Here is a 12,506-nt window from a genome sequence, read left to right on the forward strand (position 1 = left end):
TATGCCCAACTCCCCGAAAGCACTTTTGGGGAGAGATCTATTGGAACAATTGGGAGCAAAAATTATATTTGAAAAAGGAGAAATTACTCTGGAGGTAAAAGATCAGCAATATATTCAGATATTGAGTCTCACCTTAACCAGTCTCCCCTCAGAAGGAAAAATTAATGAGGAAATCCTAAACCAAGTGTACCCGGGGGTATGGGCTACTGATGTACCTGGAAGGGCGAAAAGTGCTCCACCTGTTGAAGTTAAGGTTAAGGAAGGCCGACAACCGGTAAGAATTAAACAATATCCCCTAAAGAAGGAAGACAGAGAAGGAATCCGGCCGGTGATAGAAAAATTTCTACAGTTAGAACTATTAAAGGAGTGTGAGTCAGAATTCAATACCCCTATATTACCTGTTCGGAAACCCGATGGGTCATATAGGGTGGTCCAAGACTTACGGGCGGTGAATAAGATAACTGAGGACCTCTACCCAGTAGTGGCCAATCCATATACCCTGCTGACTGTGTTGACACCCGAACTAATTTGGTTTACTGTTTTAGATTTGAAGGATGCTTTCTTTTGCCTCCCTCTCCATGAAGCCAGTCAAAAATTGTTTGCGTTCGAATGGGAAAACCCAGCTCACTTGGACGGCGTTGCCACAAGGATTTAAAAATAGTCCTACCATTTTTGGGAATCAGCTTGCAAAAGACTTAGAATCCTGGGAAACCCCATCTGGGGAAGGAAAATTGTTGCAGTATGTAGATGATATCCTGATTGCCACGAAAACAGAGGAAGACTGTATGGCATGGACGGTGAGTCTGTTGAATTTCTTGGGACTCCAGGGATACCGTGTCTCCAAGAAGAAAGCCCAGGTAATGCAACGTAAAGTGAATTATTTGGGCTATGAAATTAGTGCGGGGCAGAGAACTTTGGGACAGGCCCGCAAAGAGGCAATATGCCAGACTCAGAGACCTCAGACAGTAAAGGAGTTACGGACTTTTCTGGGAATGACCGGGTGGTGCCGATTGTGGATCTATAATTATGGACTGCTTGTTAAACCACTGTATGCTCTGACAGCTACTGAGCAGAAGCACCTTGAGTGGAACAAAGAGACCGAACGAGCCTTTGAGCTACTGAAAAAGGCGTTGATGTCGGCCCCGGCCTTAGGACTCCCAGATGTGAGTAAGCCGTTTCTTCTTTTCTCCCATGAGAAACAGGGTATTGCCCTGGGAATATTAGCACAAGATCTGGGTCCATATCGACGGGCAGTTGCCTATGTCTCTAAGCAGTGAGACGCCACTGCAAAGGGTTGGCCTGGATGCCTACGGGCGGTTGCAGCTGTGATACTGAACATACAGGAAGCCCGAAAGTTTACCCTGGGCCAGAAAATGACTGTTTTGGTGTCTCATACAGTATCAGCAGTACTGGAAGCAAAGGGTGGGCACTGGCTCTCTCCACAAAGGTTCCTGAGATATCAAGCTGTATTAGTAGAACAGGACGATGTGGAAATCGTGGTCACTAACATTGTCAACCCAGCTTCTTTTCTCGGTGGGAACACAGGAGAACCAGTGCACCATGACTGTTTGGAAACCATCGAAGCAACATATGCAAGCCGCCCAGACCTGAAGGATAGCCCCATGGAAAATGGGGAAAACTGGTTCACAGACGGGAGCAGTTATGTCTTAAATGGCAATCGACACGCGGGATATGCCATCACTACCAGCCAGCAGGTAATAGAGTCAGGGCCTTTGCCCATGAACACCTCCGCACAGAAGGCAGAAATAATTGCCCTAACCCGAGCCCTGGAGTTGGCCCAGGGCAAAACTGTGAACATTGACACGGACTCAAAATATGCCTTCGGAGTTGTGCACGCACATGGAGCAATCTGGAAAGAAAGAGGACTATTGAACTCCCAGGGAAAAAATATCAAACATGCAGAAGAAATTTTGAAGCTACTAGAAGCTGTCCAGCTCCCTGAGAAAGTGGCAATTATGCATATTAAGGCACAGCAGAGAGTGAGCTCCGATTTGGAGAAAGGGAATGAACTGGCGGACAGAGAGGCAAAACAAGCGGCCAAAATGAAGGTGAGAATAGAAGGGGCTCTAATTCCTGATAGGCAAATCTCTCTAGAAGGTAAGCCAGAATATACCAAGGAAGATCAGAAACTTATCACAGACTTGGAAGGGTCATATAATGAAGAGGGGTGGGCTTATACCCCACAGGGAAGACTAATTATTCCCTCTTGTTTACTGTGGCAGTTGATAACGGGAGGAACATAGAAGAAGGCATTGGGGAACAGAGGCTCTGTATAAACATTTGATAAGGGAAATCGTGGCTAGAAACTTATATACCACAGTGAGACAGGTGACTCAACAGTGTGACCTTTGCCTCCAGACTAATCCAAAAAATACTCCCAAACCAGAAATGGGCCAGATTGGGAAGGGCAATGGGCCTGGACAACAATGGCAGGTTGATTTTACAGAACTTCCAAGAAAAGGGGGGTATCGCTATTTGCTGGTATTAACTGATACCTTTTCAGGTTGGCCAGAAGCGTTCCCAACTAGGACAGCCAAGGCTCGGGAGGTAACTAAAGTGTTGGTACAAGAGAGAATACCACGTTTTGGGGTTCCAGCAACCATATCCTCAGACAGAGGACCACATTTTGTCTCAAAAATAGTGCAACAAATCAGCCACCATTTAGGTATAGATTGGCAACTTCATACCCCGTATCGCCCTCAGTCGAGTGGCCAAGTAGAGAAAATGAATCACTTAATCAAACAGCGAATTGTGAAATTGGGACCAGAAGCAAACTTAACGTGGCCTCAGTCACTCCCTTTAGCCCTTCTGCGTATACGAACGAGACCAAGGGCAAAGGAAGGACTGAGTCCCTTTGAAATTTTGTATGGACGACCCTATGGAATACAGAGGGGAATGTCTACGCAAGCTGGGGATGAAATTATGACTTCCTACACGGTGGCATTGGGCAAACAGCTCAATAAAATTGGAAAGCATGTAATTGGGACCCGGGGAAGAGGTCTAGATGAACCTGTGCATGATATACAACCTGGAGATGATGTATATGTAAAGTCTCTTGCAGAAAAAACCTTGGAACCACAGTGGGAAGGACCATACCAGGTACTCCTCACCTCCTTTACAGCAATCAAGGTCAGAGAGCAGAATGCCTGGATACACCACACTAGGGTAAAAAAGGCACCACAAAAACTCTGGACTTCTGAAGTTCAGGGACCCCTAAAGCTTAAACTGAGAAGGTAGAATGTGGATTAAGGTTTGTGTAATCCTGGTAAATCTACAAATGATGAACATAGCTGGCAGTAAAAGAATTTACTAATTTTCTAGAAAAGGGGGGACTGAGAGAAGGAGTTAAAGAAATCTTAATAGATATGGCATTGATTAATTATTGCTGTGCATCCTAAGGAATCAAGTTGATAAATAGTGCTTAATGTTTTGTTAACTACTTGCTTAATAATTTGCTAACCATTGTGCAAACTATTTGAAGCAGAAAGTCTTGCAATTCTTCACGAAAGACAGTTCCCGGTAAGGACTAGGGGGGTCGCTTCAAGAACCAGCTAAAACCGACCCTGCAGCTTGAATGAAAGCCGAGGGATAACTGAGTTTGCGCAGGAACAAAAGGTTACTAGCGGTGACGAAGAGGAGTCACCTGCCTTCATCCCCACGACCCCCGACGACCACCATCAGGAGGCACTGCGCAAGCCCAGACAGGAGGAGTTTATGAAAATGACCCCTTGGGACTAATTTTAATAGGAAGCGGGGATAGGTCATGCATATGTCTAGGCGTATTGTGAAACTTGATGTATATGTAACATTTGGTTGTATAAATTGAAAGTGAGTTGCCACGTAAGGCGCGCACGGTTTTGGTGGGACTACCCCCCTGTGCTGCCCAGCGCTGAATAAGCATACCTACTTTACAATCTTACAGATTGTGGAGTCCGTTTTCCGCACGTCAGGAGGAACCGGCCGTGGCTCGTCCGGCTGAACACCCAGGCCCGGAGCGGTGGGGGGCTGCTGCCACCTGGTGACGGAAAGCGGGAACTGCAGCTCGGGAGTCGCGCATGCGTAGTGCTCTGCCCTTCTCCCGGCAGGCACTGTGTTCGGCCTTCGGACTGCGCATGCGGCCGGGAGCAGCATGGCGGTGTGCGGCCGGCGGGTCCCGGCGGCGGTGACGGGTGAGTACCGAGGGCACCCGTGAGGTGAGCGAGCCCCTTTCGTGGCTGCAGCGCTGTCTCCTGCCCGCCCGGGGAGCCTCAAGCCGCCCGCTCGGAGCCGAGCCGGGCGAGGGCAGCCCCGGGGAGTGACCCGAGAGCAGAGAGAAGGGAAGAGGGGCAGGAGGGGGCCCCCCCTCCCGGGCGGAGACGCCGGGCACCTCCCCAGCTCGCCAGAGCTCCCCCCGAGCCTCCCCCGGCCCCGTGCAGCTGCCCGCCGCTCCGGCGCGTCCCCTGAAGCCTGTCCCGTAGCACCGGGCCACGCCCTGCCCTGAAGGCTGCGAGGGGGGACCTCAGTGTATCTGGAGAATCCCCTGCGGCAGCAGGCGCTCCGGCCAGGGGCCGCGTGCGGTAATAACGGTCGCTGCTTCTTCTTTCCCTCTCCCAGAGGCTGTGCCGAGGCCGTGGCTGTCCGTTCCTCCCTTGGGAATGCTGTTGACTGCACTCGCCTCAGGCTTGTGTGGGCTGTCTCTGCCCGGCCGCGCTCTCCTGGCGGTGCGGGAGCGAAAATGAACGGATGGAGCGCTTACTGCCTGTGGAGAGGAGCTGCTGCAGCTGAAGCTGGAGAGGCCACAGAAAGGTAAAGAAGAAGAAGAAACCAAAGGCCAGCCAGCCAGCAGCTGCCTCCCGCTGCAGGCCAGAGAGAGCCTAGCCTGCCTCTCCGGGTGAGGAAGGATCCCTCTTTGTACTCTTCAGCAGGCCAGACCGCCAGTGCGCACTGCACAGTCTGTACGTGGAACCTGAAGCACGGTACGGCCACATAGCGCGCGAGCGAGCGAGCGTGGGTGGGTGGCTACGTGTCTAGGAAGCTGAATGTCTGCTGCCAGCGTTTCACCGTGGTCGCCCTTTCCTTGGCCATGAAAGTACGAGATGGATGGAAAGGAGCCGCAGCGGTCTGCAAGTACAAGGTACGTCTGCGATGCGTGACTGCATTTTTCCTAAGGGACTTGCCGCATCCCTGCCAAAACCAGGACAGTATCCACCCCTTATTCCATACCACCTACGTCATGCGTATACATATACACACACATAGATGTAACTCCTTCAATCTATGGGCTATCCCTCCAAAGTCTGTTGAGTTCATTTAGTCCATGACTTTGGGTTCCATATGTCATACAGTCTTTCAGGACAAGAGAGATGGTATGTAGTATGGGACTGTTGCATGCTGCATCTGGAACTCGCAGTTGGTACATCTGGCGTGGCTGGTGTATCATGTCCATGGTCTGCAAATTGAAGATGTTGATCTTGAGGAAATTGTTGGGCGCCAGTTCCTGTTCCATCATCGTTGCATCTCTCTTGGTTTTATTGAAACTCATTCTTCACTGATCAGGGTGTTCTTGCTGCAATACCTTTGATATGACATATAAGAACTATGGAAATGATTATATACAGTTCAAATTATTGGCTGTTCTCACCTAAAATCAGATCTCCTTGAGGTACACATCGGACTTCCCCATCCTCCCGCATCACCCACCAAGTACATCCAGGTCCCTGGTTTTCCCTCATCCCTTACTAAACGAGCTGACTTTCGCTTCCAAGATTTCTTCTTCTGTACAGGGGCGACTGATACTGACACAGGTTGGTTCTCTGATTCGGTGCAGTGCCAGTAGCCGGGGCTGGAGCAGCCGCAGGGCCGGTAGCCGGGGCTGGAGCAGCCGCAGGGCCGGTAGCCGGGGCTGGAGCAGCCGCAGGGCCGGTAGCCGGGGCTGGAGCAGCCGCAGGGCCGGTAGCCGGGGCTGGAGCAGCCGCAGGGCCGGTAGCCGGGGCTGGAGCAGCCGCAGGGCCGGTAGCCGGGGCTGGAGCAGCCGCAGGGCCGGTAGCCGGGGCTGGAGCAGCCGCAGGGCCGGTAGCCGGGGCTGGAGCAGCCGCAGGGCCGGTAGCCGGGGCTGGAGCAGCCATGGTATCGGTCGGTTGATTTTTTCTCCCTTCTTCCTGAGGGTGCTGCACGTTAAGCAGTGTTTGGTAGATACTAGCCAGTGCCCAGCACAAAGCGGTAAGCTTTGCCTCTTTAGAATAGCTATGGCATTTTTCTTTCAAATATTCGATCACTTCATCTGGATTCTGTAGTTGTTCGGGAGTGAAGTTCCAGACCATTGGAGGCGAGAAGTTTTCTAGGTACCTGCCTGTCTTCTCCCACATACCATGCCACCCCTGCCCCTCCAACCTCAAGGTAGATCTCCAGGTGAATTTTGTAAATAATTGTTTAATCCTAAACAACATCTGAAACCCATTTAGGACACAGAGCAATAGGAGTATGCTGGCTTGCACATCCCAAGGATATTCAAAATTCTCGAGAGCTGATGTGACTCGCTCAAAAGAAAAAGGGAAGGTAAAGGAGTATGGGAAGGTACCCTCCTCTGACTTCCCCATAGATTGGTTCTCCGGGGAGAAAAAGAAAAATGTGTGATTATTAATAATTCTTACCAAATGGCATCCAAAGTACGGAGTTGCCAGCAATGCCGAAAACAAGGACCAGATTAATTTAATGACCAGTGATGATACCATATCATAAGCCAGTAGTGCCCAGTAAATCAACATGAGAATTCTCATCCATTTCCGAGAAATGATAAACAGCACCAAAGGAAATACGTGATGCAACTTAGGAAAGACATAACACAACCATGTGAACACGTAGTACAACATTGTGACCAGGGATTCAAATAAAATAATGAGCACTTGTAACAACTTTAACACACTCTAGTCAGATCTGTCCTTACCTCAACCCTTCGAGCCCCACGTTGGGCGCCAAAATGACTGTGATGGTTTAGCCCAAATCACCACACAGTTTCTCGCTCACTCTCCCCCTCCCCAGGGGGATGGGGGAGAGAATTGGGAAGGAAGGAGAACTCGTGGGTTGAGATGAAGACAATTTACTAAAATAAAAGGGAAAACTACAATAATAACAGAATATAAGGATATCAAAAATATACAAAGTGAACAATATGTGTTTTCTCACCACCCGATGTCCCAATGACCGATACAGCCCGTCCCGAGCAGCGATCACGGAAACAAAACCGAGCAGCAAGCAAAGGAGCAAAAGGGAGCCAGCAAGGTAGGGGGAACGATGCCAGCAAAAACAAGCAGGAAGGATGGATGCCAGGAAGGCAGATACCCACCCTCGCCTGCCCCCACTTATATACTGAGCATGACGTTTATGGCATGGAATACTCTCTTTGGCTAGTTTGGATCAATTATGCTGTCTGTCTTTCTCCCAGCTTCCTGCATCTGCAAATTAGCGAGACTTGGAAAGCAGGACGGTGTCCTTGGTCTCATTCACAACAACTGGTATCATCAGGGTGTTTATGAACATTCTTCACACACAAAATCCAAAACATACCAGCTACTGAGAGGAAAAATTAACTCCATCCCTGCCAAAACCAGGACACCAGCTCAGGTTTTTCCTGCATCTCCATCCTGCTCCCCATCCTTCTTTGCTGGTCTCTGTCCCGCTCCCTCTCCCTCTTTCTGCTGCCTCTCTTCCTCTCTCCACTGCTTCTTTGCCCACCTCTGTCAGGCTCCCTGTCCTTCTCTGTCCCCATCCTTCTCTCGATATCCTGTTTCCTGCCTCGTGCTTTCTCGCTACGCCCCTCTGTCTTGCAAGCTGCCTCTCTTCTCTTCTCTTGTAGTGTTCCGTGCCCTGCTCTTTGTTTTTAGCAGCCTCCAAGTCTGCCCGGCAGCCTGGCGCTCCAGGATGCAGCCGACCCACCGTACGTTCCCTGCCGAACCAACGAGCGTGGCTCCTGGAATGACTTGGCAGTCGTTCCAGTGACACGGAGAGGGGATCGGGGGCTGCAAGCTCCAGAGCAGACTCGCTGCTCGGACTTATGTGCGTGACTGAATAAACACTCGCTGTCTCCTTTGACTTCATGGCTGCGTTTCTGCTCCCTTTGCCCGGGGCCATGGGAGGTGAGGAGCCCAGGGGAGGAGGTGATGCAGTGTGGGGGTCAGGCGATGGCCCCCAGTTCCTGCCGGGCTCCAGCTGTGGGCCGGGGCTGGAGGAGCCCCAGGTGCGGGCAGTGAGGGTGATGGAGGCGGCCCCTCCCTGTAAAGGGGTGGGTGCTGCTGGAGGGGCTGGTGCTGCCCTGCCCCGGGTGGCCGTGGAGGGGCCAGTGCGAGCCATGGGAGGACTTACTGGCTGTGGACAGGAGCTGCTGCAGCGGGAAGCTGGAGAGGCTGGTGAAAGGTAAGGAAGAAAAAAACAAATGCCGTCTGACTGGTATCGGCCTCCTGCTGCAGCCCAGAGGGAGCCTCCCTCTCCAGGTGAGGAAGAATTCCTCTTCGTAGCCGGCGGCAGGCCAGACTGGCAACATGCACCGCAGGGTCTGTATGCAACCGAAAGCGCAGGACAGGCACGTGTGTGCGCGTGAGGCTGTGTGTCCTCAAAGCCTCCTACTGTAAGAGTGTAAGACGCCAATCTGTTCTCTTAAGTGGATGACAGTGAAGTGCCCAGAGGTACAGCGGAGGAAGGGAGGGTGGGGTGAGAGAGAGAGAGAGAAAAACTCATCCAAACCGTCAAATTCTCGCAGCAGATCTGAGAGCAGGAGAAGCAATGGGTCCTGGACCAGCAGCGTCGTTTCATCCCTCTTCTGCATCCTCATGCCCCTGTTACATGACATAAACATTGAAAATTAAATATCAATATGAGGTGATTCTTGCTAACTATAGAACTGTAGTCACATAGGTTAAATCTTCATAAAATTTGTTTGTTCCTAAAGGGAGTGGGACCCTAGAGATCTTATAATACGCATTTGTTAGAAGCTAGCCTAGCATATCTTTAATACAATGGTAAGTCCCAAACACCACCTGCAGAAATAGGCCCTGAGCCATCACTTTGGAGCCAGGAAAATCAAGCAGCACCACGACCTGTTCTCAAGACCAGATATGGAGATTTCAAGGAGGAGTTTGACCAGCGAATCTGAGGAGGGGGCGTTTTGACGACCACCAAGACCACCAAAAGACCCTCGACTCAAAAGACTGGGCATGCGCGAGTGGGTAGGGAAATGATGTAATGGTTTCTCAGAAAATTTATGTTTATGCATATTATTTCTTGGAATTTAATGAATATGTATAATTAATGTGTATTTAACCCGTGCTGTTGATCAAATGGGTGCGCACGCTAGGTGGAGCGATCCCCCGTGCGCCCAGCGCTGCAATAAAGAAGTGCCTGCTTCTTAACTTCTCATTGCTGTTAAGGAGTTTTATTCCGGATTTCGGTAACAGTTTTGGCGACCCAGATGGGACCTTGCGAGTGAGACTGAACGAGATCGAGTGTTGATCGAACTCCAGCCGGCACCGAGGTATTCTCGGGGAGACCCATCGCTCTCAACTCACAAAGCTCCTCGCAACGTTCCCTGGAGAAAAGGGTAAGGCACTTCTTCTTTGAAATCTGTCTGCTCTGGATAGCCTGCCCGTAAGGCGCGGCGAAAGCTTCGCAGGGTTGGGGCTTAGAGGGTACCCGTTTGGTTTGGAAGCCTAGGCGTCTGCCCGTAAGTCATAAGCGAAAGCTATTGCTGGGTTGGACATTTGTGTATTTGGGACAATTGTCATTTGCATTTGTTTGGTTTTTGTATTTGGGACAACTGTCATTTGCATTTGTTTGGTTTTTGTATTTGGGACAATTGTCATTTGCATTTATCTGGTATTTGGCATTTAGTCTAAATTGTTTAAGAGTAAGAGTATGGGGAGTATTGGTAAGATTTGTACATAGCTTGGAAAGGGGCCCCAGGGTGTTTTAGAAGTGATTTACAAGCTGCTAATTGTTGCTTCAGTGCATTTTGTTTTGTTTTGTTTTGTTTTTAAGTCTGTATGCATGTGTTGCAGTGTACGGGACTTGAATGATATACAGTATTGCATTTGGGGTTTTAAACTTTTCTTGGTGACGGGATTGACTTTGTTTGTAGAACAGTGTTATTGTCTTTTTGGTACCAAAAACTCCTTTGTAAAATATGGGAAAACACATATCTTCTATGTCTACCTCAATGGTAGGGGAAATATTAATGAAGTCTCCACTGGGATGTGTTCTTAAACATTGGGAGGATATAAGGGGAGACCCAGTAACTAGAAAAAAAAAAATTGATCCAATATTTTACAGTTGATGTTATCTTGTAGAAGGGAAGGAAAGTGAGATGTGGTCCCCGATGTTGATTTGTTCTTTACTTTGGGAAATCATCCCAAGTGGCAGAAAGATTGCAGATACGTCCCCAAGGATCCGATGGTTTTGGCATAAAAAAAAAAAAAAAAAAAAAAAAAAAGGAAAAAGGTTGAAAAGATCCTGGCTTGTAGTATAGAAAGTGATGTTTAAAATGTGGAACTGAAGAGGAAAACATAGAATTCATGTGTTAAATTTCTGTGTTAAATTTCTGTATTATCTTTATGTGCGGTCTGGAAGTGTTGATGCAGGTTTAACAAATGAAACAGTAGAAAAAGGGGCCAGAACACCGAACCCCCGGTGGGAGCTGTAGAGTGGGACAGTTGAATTATGAGGGTTTCAGTCCTATTGCAGGGAGAACTGGAAGCTGACAAGACCAGATAGAACAAGGAGCGGCTCAAGCCTTGCCCCCCCTACCACTTCGACAAGCAGTAGGGGAACAAACCGGGGATGAGATCGGGGTGTGGTAGAGGAATGGATAAAATAACTGCAATAGGAGAGAGATTGGGAATATCAGTGTGCAAAGTGTGAAGCATGGTGGCACTGGAAAAATGCGTGTCCTTATTCTGAAAAAGAAACAAAAAACTGGCAGCACAGCAGATGCCTGTGTCAGAGGTGCAAAGAGGACTGGGGGAGAATTCCGCAGCAGAACCCCTGGTTACAATCCAGCTGGGGACCCAAACCATGGATTTTCTATTTTGATACTGGAGCTATTCATTTTAAGTACTGGTAGAAGAAAATTGAGTAAAAAGCATGTAGACAAAATTGGTGCCACAGGGAAAGCTGAAAATAATTTTTTCATTCAATCCTTAACTTTAAGGTGGGTAAAAATGGGGAACTGGCCAATTTTTATATATACCAGAGTGTCCTGTTGCCTTAGTGGGGAGAGATTTATTGAGCAAATTGAAAGCACAAATTAATTTTTAAAACTGTGACATTCAATTAAATATACCCTAATCAAAAGCCAGAGAGGCAAGAATTTTTATGTTGCAGACAACTTCAGAGCCATATGAAATCCCTCAAGAAGTGGACAATGCAGTAACCCTTAGGTGTGGGCTGGCGAAGTTCCCGGACATTCAAAAGCAGCAGAACCGGTAAAGATTTTTCTAAAGGAGAGCACCAAACTGGTAAGACAAAACCAGTACCCTTTAAAATTAGAAGCTAGAAGAGGCCTTGAGAAAATGATTGAAAATTTTTTAAAAAATATCGACTCTTAGTCGAATGTGAATCAGAATTCAATACTCCCATTTTACCTGTGAAAAAGCCAGAAAGTGAGGAATATAGGTTAGTACAAGATTTTAATAGCAATAAATTTAATAGTTCAAGATATTCACCCCTTAGTGGCAAACCTGTATCCTTGTTGACAGCTTTAAAAGAAAATCACAAGTGGTTCACTGTATTGAACTTATAGGATGCCTTTTTCTGTATTCTTCTTGACAAAAATAGTCAGGCATATTTTGCCTTTGAACTGCAAAATCCCACAACTGGGCAGAAGACTCGGCTCACCTGGGCAGTGCTACCTCAAGGATTTAAAAATAGCCCAATGATCTTTGGAAATCAATTGGCTAAGGAATTAGAAACATGCAAAATAATTTATCCTGAAAGACTGGTGTTGCAATATGTAGATGATATTTTAATAGCCACAGAAACCAGAGAAGAATATTTCAACTTGACTACTAACCTGCTAAATTTCTTGGGCCAAAGTGATAACAGATTTTCCAAGAAGAAAGCACAGATTGGAAAAGAGACTGTCATGTATTTGGGATTTGAAATCACACAGGGACAAAGACAACTTGGAAATGAGAGAAAAGAGGCAATTTGCCAAATGCCGGAGCCAAAAGGAGCTAAGGAGCTGCGAACGTTTCTGGGAATGGCTGGCTGGTGTCACCTGTGGATTAAAGGAATTGAAGGAGGGACCCCTTGTGTGAGAACCTGAAGCTCGAAAGGCATTCCAGAATGTAAAGGTAGCTCTGATGTTCACTCCTGCTCTAGGGTTGCCCGATTTAACCAAACCCTTTGAACTGTTTGTTCATGAAAGACAACATTCGGCCCTCAGAAGAATGCTTTCTCAGAAAAATGGAGAATGAAGAAGACCGGTTGGTTATTTCTCCAAACAATTGGACAATGTTAGC

The sequence above is a fragment of the Chlamydotis macqueenii genome, unplaced genomic scaffold (assembly GCF_036417535.1).
Source record: "Chlamydotis macqueenii isolate bChlMac1 unplaced genomic scaffold, bChlMac1.mat HAP1_SCAFFOLD_200, whole genome shotgun sequence".
NCBI lineage: Eukaryota > Metazoa > Chordata > Aves > Otidiformes > Otididae > Chlamydotis > Chlamydotis macqueenii.